Below are 13,583 nucleotides of genomic sequence, written 5' to 3' on the forward strand. Positions count from 1 at the left end.
GAAGCAAAAATTTCAAGGAAAATGCTTCAGTTGCAACAAGATGGGGCACTAGTCATCCGACTATAGAATCTCAATGAAAGTTAGAGCTAACGAGACCAATGTTGTGGAAGAAATTTCTAATGAAGTGTCTAACATCCAATCTACTGATCAGCTAGTTCAAATGAGAACTAAAACCTTGTCAGGGAGGTACTTATGTGAGGTATATCATCATTTACACAAAAAGGCAAAACAGTTTAAGGACATCCTATCTACTGATCAGCTAGTAAAGTAAATATACTTTTAGAAGGGAAGGTTCAAGGGTGGATATCTACCCATCCTATGCAACTATCGATCATATATTCTATCACCACATTGAGTCAATGTTTTTCGATAAACTATCAATTTTCATTCATGTGGGGGATTGTTGGAAAAATTGCATATTATGGGAACTTTGAGGCATATTCTCAATAGGTAAAGGTGGAGAGTTAAATCATAAAATTATGTTTTCATATTCTACTCCAAGAGGCCTTTACAATGGTATATCATAAGCTCAACATGGTTGAGTGGTGAATGAGAAATTGATGCTCAAAGTAAGCTACTTGGATATATTTGTTGAGGAAAAGTGATGCAAACTCGTCCTCGTAGGATGATTATGAGTCGCGAGAGTTCCCGATCGAAATTAAGAAGTATCAATGTAATGCACTTTGTAAAGGTTGAAACGTTAATGGTCGGCTTTTAAAGAAAAGGGCGATTTGATAAATAATAATAGAAGAAGGAATAATAAGCTTTGATTCAGTTTAAGGACTCAAGAAGGAACCAATATTATAGAGCAATACTGACTCAATTCTTATATTAGTACTTAAGATGGATACAAAAAGGAAAACATGAACCGTGACCCTCTATCTAGCAAGATAGGAACCAATTAGTATAAGGGATGAACGCCACACTTCTAAGAAGTGATAAGTTCGAATGAAATCAGATTGATGCCACAAGGAATGTTTGATAAGTCAAATTGAGTCAAATGAGAGCAAAAAGAGTGAACACTCACAATAAGATTAAAATTCATCAAAAGTTGTTACAAAATGTCTTAAGCCTCATATTTATAGCTTGTACAAGGAACCAGCCGAATAGGCATGAGATAACAATCAGAATAAATGTGTTTGATGTCCATTAATTCATCCAAGGTATCCCTTGAGAGTTTCTAGACATTGATGATGCCAAAAGCCTTATTCACATTGTGAAATTTGTGTTCCCAAACAACCAATTACATTGGTCCTTGTGAGTTAATAGAATTGAATGATTTAAATAGCGTGAACATGAATTGATGCTGCCTTGATAACCAGCTGGTCACTTGGGATATGTTGTTCATTCGTGCAAATTGTGTCACACGAAGAGTCTCAAGGTGTGAGCAGTAAGAAATGAATGGTTCCATAGGTGTGAACTTGGTAGCCAACCGAATGGTCAAGTGTGAAAACACTTTATGCTTTGCTTTTCACGAAATGCCTCATGGGAGGTTGTCTTCAGCTCCTTAAATGTAGTTTACACAATACGAAAAACTCGAGAGGAAGCTTCCTAGCAACAGAAATATGAACAATCTAGACAAAACTAAGATAAGGTTTAAATGCAACAATTTAAGACAAAAAACACACATTTAATTTGTATGAACTTAGACAAATATTAATGATGTAAGAATTAAGACACATAATTAAAGTGCAGTATTTAAGACACACATCTAAGATGTCTAAACTAAGACATAATTAAAACTCAAACTAAAATAACTAAATAACTAATGGATAAAATACTTATTTCTAGCAACCGAATTTAAACACACAAACATTAAAGTTTTACATGCAGCACATTGCGTGGAATGCATGGTTTACATGAAATGCATGGATTGCATGGGATGCATGAAAAGCATTTTTTGCGTAACAAGCATGGAGTGCATTACCGAACTCGATCAATTAAACCTGTGACAACTTTTTTAAACTTCTTGGCTCGTGCACGAGTAATTGGCCTTCTTGGAAGCTCGGTTGGATCTTGCAAGGTTTCACGAGTTACTTGTTTGACATCAAGGGTTTCGGTTGGGTCCATGTCCATGCTCACATCAACCCCTCCCCCTTCGAAGCGATTTGTCCCCAAATCGTCCCCTATATCATAAGGAGAGAGATCAGAAACATTGAAACTTGCACTAATGTTATACTCACCTGGGAGGTCCAATTTGTATGAATTGTCCGTTAATCTTGTCCAAACTTAGAAAGGTCCATAGCCTCGGGGTAACAACTTAGATCTTTTTTGAGTAGGGAATCTTTCTTTTCGTATGTGGATCCAAACCTAATCTACAGGTTCAGAAACTACTCGTTTGCATCCCTTATTGGCTTTGTTTGCATACTATTCGGTTCTCTTCTCGATGTTTTCCCTTACTTTTTGGTGTAGAGTCTTTACGAACTCAGCCTTCTTTTTTCCATCTTCATGCAAAAATTGATTAGTAGGTAAGGGAATTTAATCTAAGGGAGTCAAAGGTTTAAACCCGTAGACAACTTCAAATAGTGAGTGCTTAGTGGCTGAATGCATTGATTGATTGTAAGCAAACTCGATATGTGACAAGCACTCTTCCCATGTTTTCAATTTTCTTGGAATGATTGCTCTCAACAAGGTGGATAGAACTCGATTAACCACTTTGCTTTGGCCATCCATTTGTGGGTGGCATGTTGTGGAAAACAATAACTTAGTGCCATGTTTGCTCCATAAAGTCCTCCAAAAATGGCTAAGGAATTTGACATCTCGATCCGATATGATCGTCCTTGGTTCTCCATGTAGTTGAACCACTTCCCTGAAAAACATATTTGCTACATTCGGAGCATCATCAGTCTTGTGGCATGGAATAATGTGAGCTATTTTAGAGAATCTGTTAACTACTACAAAAAGTGAGTTAATATTTTTTACTATTTAAATATTCAAATTGACTAGAAAATCAAATTTAATAATTTAAATGGTACCGTAATTTATTTAATTAAAATTAAATATTAAATAAATGGATTTAATATAAATTAAATAGAATAAGAATAGAATTTAATAGAATTCTCTAATTTCTAATTCAAATTTTGAATCCTAAAACTAAAATAATAATAAATCCCACATGTAGTTCTAGAAAGTCTTAGTACAAAATCCATAGAAATGTCTACCCATGGTTCTATGGGAATAGTTAGTGGAGTGTAAAATCCATGGGGCTTAATGCAAGATTTTTCCTTCTTACAAGTGATGCATCGGTCGCATACTCTCTCGAAATCTCGCCTCATCTTGGGCCAAAAGAAATGTTTGTGAAGAATGGCTAAAGTTTTGGCCACTCCAAAGTGCCCCATGAGACCTCCACTATGTGCCTCTTTCACGAGAACATCTCGAATGGAACCTTGAGGGATACATAATTTACCTTCTTTTAAGAGGTATCCTTCATGCTTATAGTACCTTTCAAATGCCCCTTTTTCAAAAACTTTGTAGATCTCCCCAGAATCAACACCAGTTTCATAAAGTTCCTTAAGATACGCAAAACCAAGCAACTTAGAATCTAATTTATTAAGAAGTGCATACCTTCTGGATAATGCGTCCGCAACAACATTTTCTTTACCTTTCTTGTATTTAATCACGTAACGAAACGATTCAAGGAATTCCATCCATTTGGCATGTCTCTTGTTCAACTTGTTTTGCCCCTTAAGATGTTTTAATGCCTCATGATTGATGTGAATGACAAACTCCTTTGGCCATAGGTAGTGTTGCCAAGTTTCCAACGCTCTGATTAATGCGTTCATCTCCTTATCATATGTTGGATAATTGAGGGCAGCACCATTCAATTTCTCACTGAAGTAGGCTATGGGATGTCAATTTTGTGTTAGAAGGGCTCCAATCCCTATTCTTGAAGCATAGCATTCAATCTCAAAAGTTTTTGTAAAATTAGGTAAAGATAACAGAGGTGCATTTGTCAAGCAATCTTTAATCATAGTGAAATACTTCTCTTGTTCCTCGCCCCAATGAAAGTTTGAACTTTTCTTGATAATTCCGGTTAAAGGAGCAGCTATGGTGCTAAAGTTAGGAACAAACCTTTGGTAAAAACTAGCAAGACCATGAAAAATTCTTACTTGGCTTATGCTAGTAGGCCGGGGCCACTCTCGGATTGCTTTTACCTTCTCTTCATCGACTTCGAAGCCTTATGAGCTAACCACAAAACCTACAAAAAACAAGATTGTTAGTGCAAAAGGAACACTTTTTAATATTTGCAAATAAAGTTTCCTGTAACACCCCAAACCCGGCCTAGACGTTATGGCCGAATCTGGCGATGTCAAATGAAATGGGATTTGAAGACAAGATTGTCGAGTTAAAACCGTTACAATTAGTTAGCTTTTATTTAATTCGAAAAAAGTAAGTACTAGTTGATTGTTTTAAAACTTATCTCTTACTAGAAGCTTTTTTAACCAATTAATTTAGGGAAAATCGTTTCTATTTACGAAAACCTTAGTTTTTAGAAAAACCGTGTTTTGTTGAGTTGCAGTTAAAAAAATCCATAAAAACAGTATAAAGTCCCAAATTGAAGGCCAACAAGTCCATAGTCCAAAAGTTACATAAAAAACCCCAAATAAATAATAAATTCTAGACATTAACGAAAAACAGTCTAAAATTTATGTCTGGCCACCGTCGAGTCCTCTGCTGCACTGGCCCGTCAAGCCTGGGGATTACCTTTACAAATTAAACAGAAAAAATGGTAAGTTTTCGCAAGCTCAGTGTGTAATCCCCATAGAAAACATGCATACAGATATTCAACAACATTCAGCTAGCTACAATCTAGGGCCTGGGCCATCACAGAATTAGTTTGGACCTTAGCCCGTTCAGATACAGTCTCAGAAACACATTAGGGCCTTGGCCCATATCAGATACAGAATGCAGACACAATAAATCAAAATCCTACCCACCATCCTCTACACACCATCTCCGTCCAACCCTACATACCAAGTAGGGATTAAATCAACCCACCCATCCCTACACACCACGCTGTACCGAAATGCGACACATAATCAAAAGGTTGCAACTGAGCTGCCAGATAAAACGCTTAATAGTCTTTCAGACACTTTCTCCAAATATCATCAACCCACCCCGATGCAATGTAATCATACAAAATATGTCATGCCATTATGCAATTAATAGTATATACATTCAGATATCATAAGTCATGCTCGGTCTAGAAATCAGACAGACAGATCACACATATAGGGGTCTAAGTAAAGCTTACCGACCCTATAGTAGATCCACAGTCGACTTGGGCAACCCATGCAACCTTACAGAACTTATTAGAAAAATGGGCCATATGGGCGTGTGGGCCCACACGACCCAAATTAGCCTTGGCCGCGTGAACCATTTTAATGTAACCCATGAAAGCTAAATATTCATATTGTTTCCACTAATTACTTATATGTTCCTTCAAAGCTATCTACTTGAGTCACTATTACTAAATTCTTTATATCTTGAGCTACACAATTTCAAATTAAGATCCGCTTGATGTTTTTGAAACTAGACTCAAATATCTTTCTACCATAAAATTTTCAAAATTTTTGGCTTAGACAATAAGTACAGTAAAATCTTCAATCTTACCCCTGTTCTACTGTCTGACAGCTTTGTCCCTTCATTGCTAAAAAGTAATTATCTCTTAGTAAAAAATTTGGATGATGTTTCCATTTGTTTCTATTGAAAATAGACTCATTAATAATTTAAACATGTAAATTTTAACCCTTAATTATTTTTCTCCAATTTTTAATGATTTTCCAAAGTCAGAACAGGGGAACCCGAATTCATTCTGACCTTGTCGCACAAAGTTTATTATACCTCACGATTTACAATTTCATTACTTATACCATTTCTTCTATGAGAAACTAGACTCAATAAGATTTAATTCATATTTTATTCATCCTCTAATTTGATTTCCATAATTTATGGTGATTTTTCAAAGTTTTGTATGATGTTAAAACAGTCCCCGAGCACTCCAAAGCCTATAGTTGAACAAATAGCATTAATTTAATCTCACATAACATGATCCGAAATTGAACTCGTATCGAGGTTTTAACTCATAAGTGAGTAAACCTTACCTTCAACCGATGAACAGTAATTCCCATACAAACTAAGACACAATTTATGGTGATTATGAGTCCTTGAATCCTCCCCTAATTGGCATAAACAAAACACTTGAGAAGAAAGTTAACAAACAGAGACAAATCACTTATCTAAAACTTACCGAACGATCGCAAACAAACGTGGAGGGACACGAGGTAGAGTGGGAAAAGAAAAATCAAGAAGATGAAGGGTGAAAGAGAGCAGAAATTCAGGAACAATGAAGAGAAAAATAAGAAAGTAAAAAAAAGGGAAAAAAATATAAACATAATATTTGATAACCACCCCAATCCCTTATTTCTCTCCATCAAACTCCCCACTAAATCCACTAATTAGATTTTTAGTCCATCTCAAACTCTCCTGGACGCACAAACAAAAATAATGCCCAAGCCAAGATTCGAACACAGGACCTCCTTCACACCAACACTCCACTTATCCACCAGACCAGCAGGCCCATTTTATTAATTATTTGTCAACTTTTACTTAAAATCCTACTGACCAAAGATATGGCTTATTCATAAAAATACAAAAATTTGCCCAAGTCCTGGCTTGAACATGGGACCTGCCAAACACACCCAGAACACATAACCACTCAAGCAGACAAATATCTTGTGTCACACATTCACAATACCCAAAATTAAAATTTTAGGGCATTACAATTCTACCTCCTAAAGAAAATTTCGTCCTCGAAATTTAGCTGATCAAAACAGATGAGGACACTGCTGACACATCGCATCCTCAGACTCTCATGTGGCCTCCTCAGTGCTATGATTACGCCATAGAACCTTTACTAGTGGAATGAATTTCCTTCTCAAAACCTTAACGTCGCGATCCAGAATTTGAATCGGCTCTTCCTCAAAGGTCAAATCTGGCCTAACCTCGATCTCTTCAACAGGGACACTATGAGTAGGATCAGAGCGGTAGCGCCTCTACATGTCCTCCAGTATCTGAATCACCCTGTCAGACTTACCACCGGCTTAAGGATGGAATGCAGTATTGAAGTCCAACCTTGAACCCAGAGCCTCATGTAACTTCCTCCAAAATCGAGACACGAAGCGATGATCCCTATCAGAGGTGATCCAAACTGGTACTCCATGCAGTCTCACTATATCAGAAATATAAAGTTTCGCCAACTTCTGCAAAGAATAATCAGTACGAACTGGTATGAAGTGGGCGGACTTGGTTAATCGATCCACGATGACCCATATTGAATCCTTCTTAGTGGGTGTTAGAGGCAACCTATTAACGAAATCCATAGTTACGCGCTCCCATTTCCAAAGAGGAATCTTAACCGGCTGCAGCAAACCCGAAGGTAACTGATGCTCAGCCTTAACTTGCTAGAAAGTCAGACATCTGCCCACAAAATCAGTAACCTCACGTTTCAACCCTGACCACCAATATAACTCACGGAGGTCTCAGTACACCTTATTTCCACCAGGATGCATAGCATAAGGGCTGCTATGCGCCTCTCTCAGTATGGCCTGTCTCAAATCAGTATCATTCGGAACACAGATTCTCCAACGGAAACAGAGTACCCCATCAGTGTTCAGTCCAAAATCCATTGTATTACCACCCTCAATCTGCAAGAATCGAAGACCCAACGACTCATCCTCCAATTACTTACCCTTAATCTGTTCAATCCATGACGGCTTAACCTAAAGCTTAGCTAATAAACTACCATCATCAAATAAACTTAGGCGAGCTAATATCGCCCTCAAATAAATCATAGCCCTACGGCTCAGTGCATCAACCACCACATTGGCCTGACCAGGGTGGTACTCAATGGTGCATTCATAATCTTTAAGCAGCTCATTGGTGCCTCATGGGTCTTAAGCTGACGAGATGCATAGGCTACCACCTTACCATCCTGCATCAATACACATCCCAAATCGACATGTGATGCATCACTATAAACAGTGAACTCCTTTCCAGGCTCCGACTGTATCAAAACAGGGGCCTCATTCAGTATAGTCTTGAGCTTTTCATAGCTCTCTTGCTGCGCATCAGTCCAGTTAATTGGCACACCCTTATGTGCCATCTTAGCTAAGGGTGCTGCAATCAATGAAAAACCCTCAACAAATCGTTGATAACATCCCACTTGTCCCAGAAAACTACGGATCTCAAACACGTTCCTAGGCTACTTCCACTCCAACACAGCCTCAACCTTTCGAGGATCAACTTGAATCCCCTCATCCGAAACTACATGACCAAGAAATGTCTCCTCACGCAGGCAAAACTCATGCTTACTAAACTTAGCATAGAGTTATTTTTCCCTCAAAGTCTGAAGAACGACTTGAAGGTGCACATCATGATCATCCTCAATCCTGGAGTAAACCAGTATATCATCGATGAATACCACCATAAATCGATCCAGATAAGGCTGGATCACTCGATTCATTAAATCCATGAAAGCTGTCGGTGCATTAGTCAGTCGAAATGGCATCATTAGGAACTCGTAGTGACCATAACGAGTCCTAAACGCCGTTTTATGGACATCAGCCTTCTTAACCCTTAATTGATGATATCCAAATCGGAGGTCAATCTTGGAGAAAATTGATATGACTGGTCAAACAGATCATCTATCCTCAGAATCTGAAGCATCTGGAACATCTTTTACTGTTATGGACGTTTGGAACATCTTTTACCGTTCTGATATCCTTAACTATAGTGTCCCCAGAATCTGAAACACTTACATAGGCCAAGAATGCCTCATATCCCTTACGAACCAACTTCTCTGCCATCAGTCCAGAGATCACATTAGGTAAGTAGTTCTGATGTTCTTCAATCATGACTACCTCCATATCCTCCTCGGTGATTTTTGCCTTCTCGAATAAGGCAGAAATATCTCACTCCCTCTGCGAAGCTATCAGAACTCTCAAATTATCTCTGAAGCCATCCTAAAAGCAGACACATCGCTTATACTCAGATGGCACCATACCTCGTGCATAGCGGCTCAGTCTTAAAAACTCGGCCATTGATCAATCCCCCTATGTAAGATTCAGAAACTCCCTCCTACATACATCCACAAAACTAGCTCCGACATATTTCCCTTCGAAGGCGGTCTTAAAGAACTCCCAGGTCAAACGGTCGGGCTGAGTGCCCTCCTTAACGGTCAGCCACCACTGATAAGCCTCATCCCACAGCAGTGAGACTGCAACCTTTAATTTCAGCTTAAGGGTGAAATTTAGATCATCCATAACCCTCTCTGTGCCGAAAATCCAGTACTCGGCCACATTAGAGGTGACCCCAATGACTCCCTCAAGAGCTCAGCTCCATTAGACCAGAGTCGTTCCGTAACCAACCCGCGGTCTCCAAATCCAATATTGGCCTAATGACCTTCTCCAAAACCCTTAGCATAGCATGAGACAATGCATCGTCCCCAGCCATGCAATCTTGAGACCCAATCACAGTAGCGGGCGACATGGCCTCTCACTCGTATCCAGATTTGGCAGGCTGCCCAAAGGTGATGACTCAGCTCGAGCCCCTCTACGGCCTTTACCTTGGCCTCTAGTTTTATAAATCAGTTACAGTTTCTGTATTTATTAACAAATATTTTATGTATAACAATATCGATTATTCAAAGTTCATTTTCATAAATAGCAGTCTCACTACAGTTTCCAGTTTCTCTACAATTTTCAGTATACACTAACTAAAGTGTTTTCAGCACAGTTTGCTTCCTATAGTAGTTTCAGAATATACCATCTATTACAATTTCAGTTTAAAACAAATCACAGTCCAAAATACTTACAGGATCGACACCAGAGACTCGGTGTACCACTTACTCAGTAAAAACAGTTTAAATCATTTGGAAATCAATCAATTTTTTGAAAGCCTAATTTTTATAAAACCCATCATCCACAGCCGAGTTTTGAAACCTGACTCTGATACCATTAAATATAACACCCCAAACCCGGCCTAGACGTTATAGTCGAATCTGGTGATGTCACATGGAATGGGATTTGAAGACAAGATTGCTGAGTTAAAATGAGTTAAAATAAGTGCTAGTTGATTTGCTTTAGAACTTGTCTCCTAGTAGAAGCTTTTGTAACCAATTAATTTAGGGAAAATCATTTCTATTTACGAAAACCTTAGTTTTAAAAAAAATCGTGTTTTGTTGAGTTGCAGTTTAAAAAAAATCCATAAAAACAGTATAAAGTCTCAAATTTAAAGCCAACCAATTCATAGTCCAAAAGTTACATCAAAAACCCCAAATAAATAATAAATTCTAGATATTAACGAAAAACAGTTTTGGCTTAGCCCCTTCAGATACAGTCTCAGAAGTATATTAGGGCCTTGACCCATATTAGATATAGAATACAGATACAGTAAATCAGAATACTACCCACCAGCCTGTACATACCATCTCCGTCCAACCCTACACACCATCTGGGGATTAACTCAACCCACCCATCCCTACACACCATGTTGTACCGAAATGTGGCACATACTCAGAAGATTATAGCTGAGCTGCTAGATAACATACTTAATAGCCTTTCAGACACTGCTTCCAAATATCATCAACCCACCCCGATGCAATGCAATCATGCAAATATGTTATGTTTAGCCAATAAGTACAGTAAAATCTTCAATATTACCCTTATTTTGCTTCTTGACAGCTTCGACCTTTTTTTGCTAAAAATTAATTCTCTCTTAGTATAAATTTTGGATGATGTTACCATTTGTTTTTGTTGAAAGTAGACTTATTAATAATTTAAACATGTAAGTTTTAACCTCTAATTATTTTTCTCCAATTTTTGATGATTTTCCAAAGTCAGAATAGGGGAACCCAAATTCATTCTAACCTTGTCTAACAAAACTTATTATATATTATGATTTACAATTCCAATACTTACACTGTGTCTTCTATGAGAAACTAAACTCAATAAGATTTAATTACATATTTTGATCATCCTCTAAATCAATTTCCACAATTTATGGTGATTTTTCAAATTTAGCCCACTGTTGTTGTCCAAACAGTAAGCAATTTTGGCTTTTCACCCAATCCCGTTTTCTGCGTTTCAGTACACACCTGGTTTTGTTTGATGCTAAAACAGTCCTCTGAGCACTCCAAAGCCTATAATCAAGATACTTAATATCAATTTAATAGATTTATAACCGAATTGACAACCAAGAACGAACAGAAACCCAACTTACGACCAACAATAACCCTCCATTATAGAAACGAAGAGAAACACTTACCGAAACTAAGCGAGCACTAACCGCGTGCGAAAATGAAGGAAAATAAATGGATTAGGGAAAAGTTAAGAAGAAGAAAAAGAAGAGAAAGATGGAAAAACTCAAAGAATTTTGACAAGAGGAGAGGGAGAAGAATAGAAGGTAGAATTTTTTTTGAAAAAGAAAGTCCAAATTCCGTTATGGGAAAAAAATAAAATAAAATCCCGATAACACCCAAAATCCCTTAATCTTCTCCCCTAATTCCCATTACACATCCACTACTCAAAATCCCCTATTACAAAACTCTATCTCGAAATCTGAGCAAAAAAATAATTCCTTTGCCTGCATAGGGACTCGAACACAAGACCTCCACCATAATAACACATTATTTAACCACTAGACCAGTAGGCCCATTCTGATGTAATTTACCCAACAATCAAATAAAATCCTACTAAACAAGAGTAAGGCCTAATTCATTCGAAATACCAAAATTTTCCCAAGAAAATGATTGAACTTGGGACCTCCCAAACACTCCCAGAACGAATAACCACTAAAGCTGACAGATATTTGTGTCATATTTTCACAATGACGAAATTAGAAATTTTGGGGTGTTACAACTCTACCCTCTAAACGGAAATTTCATCCTCAAAATTTTACCTGATTAGAACAGATGAGGATATTACTAACGCATCGCATCCTCAGGCTCCTGCGTAGCCTCTTCAGTGCTATGATTACGCCACAAAACCTTTACTAAAGGAATAGACTGTTCTCGAAGGACCTTTACATCATGCTCTAGAATCTGAAGCGGCTCCTCCTCGAAGGTCAAGACTGGCCTAACCTCAATCTCCTCAATAGAAATAACATGCGTGGGATCAAAGCGGTAGCACCTTAACATCGAGATGTGAAAAACATCATGAATGCGGTCCAACTCTGAAGGTAACTCCAACTGATAAGAGACAGGTCCTACACATTTCAGAATGCGGTAATGTCTAATAAACTGAGGGCTCAGCTTGCCCTTGTGGCCGAACCTCAGAACCGTTTTCCATGGCAAGACCCTGAGAAAAACTAAGTCCCCTACAGAATACTAGATCTCACGCCTCCTCAAATTGGTATACGATTTCTGCCTATCAGAAGCCGCTTTCAAACGATCCCGAATTACTCTAACCTTATCCTCTGTCTGAAAGACCAACTTAAAACCCAGAACACGTCGCTCACCCAACTCAGTCCAACATAAAAGAGTTTGACACTTACGACCGTACAGAGCCTCGTAAGGTGCCATCTGGATGCTAGACTGGAAGCTATTATTGTAGGCAAACTCCACTAACGGCAAGTACTCCTCCCAACTGCCTCAGAAATCAATAACACAGCTCCCCAACATGTCCTCCAGTCTCTGAATCACCCACTTCGACTAACCATTTGTCTGAGGATAGAAAGCAGTACTGAAGTCTAATCTTGACCCTAGAGCCTCATGAAGCTTCTTCCAGAATCAAGACGTGAAACAAGGATCTCGATCGAAAATGGTCGAGAAAGGTACCCCATGTAGTGTCACTATTTCTTATATGTAGAGCTATAACACCCCAAACCCGGCCTAGACGTTACGGCCAGATCTGGCATGTCACATTGAAGTGTTTTTCGAAAGATTGGACTTGTTGGTAGAAATTTGACTCCATGTTTAAAGTTAACTCCTTTATTATCAAATAAAATAAAACGTTTGTCTTGCTATCCGATATTGTTTTTAATAACTTAGTCTAAATCGCGGAAGTTTTATTTTATTTAAAAAAAATCTATTATTTTAAAACCCGTGTCTTTGAATATAGTAATTATTTTAGAACTCGTCCTCTCCTAACTAGCAGTTTAAAATAGGTAAGCCAAAAGCCCAAATAAAAATTTAAACAAACTTAAGGCCTTATTAGGAAAATAAAACCCAACATATAAATTAAATTAAATTAAATTAAAACCAAATGTAAACAGCAGCAGATGTGTGGCCACCTCCAAGTCCCTCGCAGCACCGAACTGCCTAAGGTTAAAGATTACCTGCACGGTTACAAGGAGAGGGTGAGTTTACGAAATTCAATGTGTAATCCCCTACCCAACAGTTAGCCTACAACATGCAGTAACAGTGTGGTCCTTAGCCCGATACAGTAACAGTGTGGGCCTTAGCCCGATACAGAAACAGTGTGGGCCTTAGCCCAATACAGTAACAATGTGATAATGCAACCTATCTCAATCCAGCTAACACAACGCTTTGTACCGCCAACACACCGCTTTGTACCACCAACACA

This window comes from Gossypium raimondii, chromosome 13, assembly GCF_025698545.1.
Source record: "Gossypium raimondii isolate GPD5lz chromosome 13, ASM2569854v1, whole genome shotgun sequence".
Taxonomy (NCBI): Eukaryota; Viridiplantae; Streptophyta; class Magnoliopsida; order Malvales; family Malvaceae; genus Gossypium; species Gossypium raimondii.